Consider the following 4,011-nt stretch of genomic DNA (forward strand, 5'->3'; position numbering starts at 1 on the left):
TGCTCCCATGACCCTGCCTGTCTGTGTGTGCACATGCAGATACATCTGTGCCCACTGCCTCCAATCACCCCAAACAGCCCCTAGCAGGCTGGAATGCTGCCACCCTGCAAGGGGAAACCCATACTTTCCTGTGTTTTTCTGGGACATGCTCACAAACCTTTAAAACATTGCTGCGACCCACTTTTGGATCGTGACCTGTAGGTTGAGAAACGCTGGACTACATGATGTCTCAAGATCCCTTATGGGCCCGTTTTTAATTATTTTTATATGCCCTCACATGGAGTTTTCTTTGGCCAGCTTACTTTGTGGTAAAATTTAAGTGCCTTGCCTTCAACTGGTTTTATTACTTACAACATACAGACATTTTAGTAATGAAGACAAGGCTCAAAATACAGTTAACCTGACATCAGTTCCAAAAAAGGCCAGTGGCCGAACACTTTAACCTCCCTGGCTATTCCATCACTGACCTCAGAGTAAATGTTCTTAAATAACAAAACTTTAAAAATCAACCTGAATGCAAAAATTGCAGAACAAGAAATAATTCACAGGTTGGATTGTGTTAAGTATGGTCTCAACAGAGACTCTGGATTGTTATGCCGTTACTTTGACTAGCTTTCATAGCCTGTGTCCCTCAGTGGTTTAACTGCTTCGTTTATCTCCTTTGATCTCTTCAACTCATTTCTCTCAGTAGCACCCACTCCTTTCCTCCCCCTTTCCCTATCCTTTGTATTTTAAATTATCTTACTCCTTTTTATGTAGTACCCCTGCTCTCTGCAAGTCCATTCATAGCATCTGAAGTAGGCTAGAAAAGCTTATGGATCTCTGAATAAGTTAGTTGCTCAGGGCAAATCCAGATGAATTCAGATATGCAGTATGTGGTGCTGAAGACCCATCTGTGGCGCTACATATCACACATGCTGCACATGCAGGCATTCCTTGCGTTGGAGATCCCGGGGTAAAAAAGAACCCCACACCTAAAAAAAGCAGGGCAGCACATGTGGGAGCAGTGTATGCCACCCAAAACTGGAGCCTGGCCAGCCAAAGCTACATTCTGGCTGCTGGCCTGGCTTCTTGCTGCATGCTCATTGCAGCTACAGCTCCCCAAGGCCCCCCAGATCCTAGATAAGGCTGCTGGAGCCAGCACAGTTGCTTGCCCCAGCCTCCCCTACCCCACCCAGGGTAATGTGCTGTGTGCCAGAGGACACATGTCATGGGCATTCCCTGGGGACAAGTAGCAGAAGTACAAGGTGTGCTGCTGCTACTTGTCCCTGGGGAAACGCCTGTTCCTACTCATGGGGACATGCCCTAAGGTGCCACACTGCCCTGCCTTCTCCCAGCAGTTCCCAATCTGTGGTACAGGTACCACCCACCAGTGGTACACAGGCAATCTGTCAGTGATATGCGTTAACAGATTTATAAATTACTTTATATGACACTGTTGCAGCGCACCTGGCTCCTAGCGAGGGGAGAACTGCTGGGGAAAAGCCTTAGCAGAGATAATGAGCACAGCTGCAGGTTGCCAGGGCAACTAATGAGAGTCAGCTGATCCTGAGGGGGCAGGGCCTGGCTCCTATAAAGCCTAGAGCCAAGGCCAGACTAGGAGATCCCTGCCAGCAGCGGGGGGAGGAGCAGGAGCAGGAGCAGGAGCTCGAGCTCGAGCTCCTGCAGTTAGGATGCAAGGAGAAGCCTAACAGCAAGTATAGCTCACAAGAGCTCCAGAGGCTGAAGCAATGATGTTAAATTACAGCCAGGAGGCTTATGTTGTTATGGCCCAGTGCCTTGTGTTTTGGTTATAGCCAGGAGGCTGGTGTTTGCTTTAGTGTTTGTATTACACGGGTGGTTTGGGTGAGGCTATAAGGGGTTGGAGGCGGCCTCATAGGGACCCCAGAGGGGTGGGGCCCTAGTGCCAAGAGGGCATGTTATCCTCATAAAGGGACCCACAGTGGTGTGGGGGCCCTAGCGCCAGTGAGGGCGCAGTACTCATCGGGGACTCACAAGAGAGTGTGAAGACCCTGGTGCCAGTAAGGGCGCAACTTACAGGGTGCGTAGACCCCAGCCCCAGAGAGGGGCGTTTTGAGAAGCCCCAGCGCGGGCACGATGAGCCCCAGGAGGGGGCACTACTAGGAAGCCCGAGGGTGGGCATAGCGAGCCCCAGGAAGGGGGGAGCGCACTTTAGAGAAGCCCAGCATGGGCACAGGGAGCCCCAGAGAGGGGGTGGCACTATCAGGGAGCCCAGTGTGGGCATAGCCAGCCCCAGAGAGGGGGCAGCATTGTGAAAGGCCCGAGAGGGGCAATATGTGAGAAGCCCAGGACGGGCATGACGAGCCCGGTAACAGGCTAGCACTTCAGAAAACCCAAGAGAAGGGCAGGGTGCTGCGGTGGTCCCCAGGAAAAGGGGATAGCAGTACAGCGTCCAGGAAAGGGGGAAGCAGCGCGGTGGGCCTGAAAGACCGGAGGCTCGATATAGAGTCCTAAAGCGGACAAGGGTCCCTGAGTGGGACAACACTTTTAGAGGAGGCCCCAGAGAAGAGGGGCAGCGCTAGAAAAGGCCCTAGAGAAGGGGGCAGCATTTTAGGAAGCCCAAGGTGGGCACGGCGAGCCCCGAAGAGGGGAGCACCTTTATGAGAGAAGGCTCCAGAGAAGGGGGCAGCACTAGAGAAGGCCCCAGAGAAGGGGGCAGTAGACGTTGGTGTGTCTCTCTATACGTACATCACATCTGCGAGGCTTGGGGCGTGGTATTAGGGGCTGGTAGGAGTCATGCGTAGCCCATAAGGCTGGGGTGCCTGAGTAGCACCCATCATACAGGGAAACCACAGGAGTCCGGGAAAACCGCGGGGACAGAGGTCCTGAGTAGCCGTGCCCAAGGAGGAGTAAGGTAGCCTCCCTATTATATTTACCAGCAAGACGTGGCGGGCGAGAATAAGAGGGTACCTTGGGCCAGCCTTGACACAGTGCGAGGGACCTCAGAGAGCTCACGGCCCTCCCGCAGGCACCCGCTGTGACGGACACAAATGTGCTGGTGGTACTTAAGGTTGTATTGTTTTAAATTGGTGGTGTGCAATCTATCAGAGTTTGGGAACTGCTGTACGGCTAACTACTTCTCTCTACAAATTAAAAGTGGTAGCCTTTGCAGTTTCATCCTGGTTAGCATGACTGAGCTTGTCATTTATATGTACTAAAGTTACTTGCTTTAATAATCATCTTGCATATTCCAGGCACTGGGCAAAGTCTCTTATATCCTATTCTTCAGGTCTCTAAGTCAGTGACCCTGGTCACAAAGCTATCTGTATTTTTGTCCATTACAATACTAAAAGAAGAAGGAGGGAAAAAAAAAAAAAAGAAAACCTCCATCAATTTGTATTCCAGGTTTATCTGCTGTGGGCAGGAGTGGCCTGTGTCTGTGTGGAGTATGTCTTAACGGAAGACTCCGTGGTGAAACTAAAACCAAAACTAGAAGATCTGGAGCTCTCCCTAAGCTTTTCCAAAGCTCCTATCTCTGCATGGTCTCTTTTCTGCCTGTGTACCAATGCTGGTAACAGTCCAGCTTACTAACATATCGTGCTTCCACCAACTCTCTTGTTTACAAGTGTCCTCTTGACTGGGAGGAGAAACTTCAAGGTAGTTTGTGCTGAATGCTGCAGGTTGGACACTGACACCTCGCTGTGCTATGTGAATTGACCTGTTTCTATGACTGCAAACTTTATGAACAACTGTTCCCTGACTTCCCCCCTTCACAGGGCTCTCACAGGATACCGTGCCACTATAGCAAGTGCACTGGGAAGAATGCCTCACAAGTCTCGGCAGCAGACAGGCTGAACAGCCCCCAGCTGGCCCTGGTTAGCTGAGGGGGGCCAGGCTGTCAGCAGCCTAACTGCTTCCAGGTGGCCCCAGTTGCCTGCATGGGTGTCTGCCTGCTTATACAAGCAGCTCTTGCAGTGCTCAGCAGCTTAGTTTCTGCCTAGCCTCAGGCATCTGACTTCTTGTTCTTAGGGTTCTGCACGTTGATTCCTA

The 4,011-nt window shown here is 51.4% G+C and overlaps 1 protein-coding gene across 4 annotated transcripts in view; it reads right to left on the reverse strand.

Annotated features, from left to right (window-relative positions):
- LOC102379178 (trichohyalin-like) overlaps positions 1-4,011 on the reverse strand; it is a 56,586-nt gene that overhangs the window by 29,912 nt on the left and 22,663 nt on the right. The window lies entirely within an intron of this gene.

Source organism: Alligator sinensis, unplaced genomic scaffold, assembly GCF_000455745.1.
Source record: "Alligator sinensis unplaced genomic scaffold, ASM45574v1 scaffold74_2, whole genome shotgun sequence".
NCBI classification, from domain to species: Eukaryota; Metazoa; Chordata; order Crocodylia; family Alligatoridae; genus Alligator; species Alligator sinensis.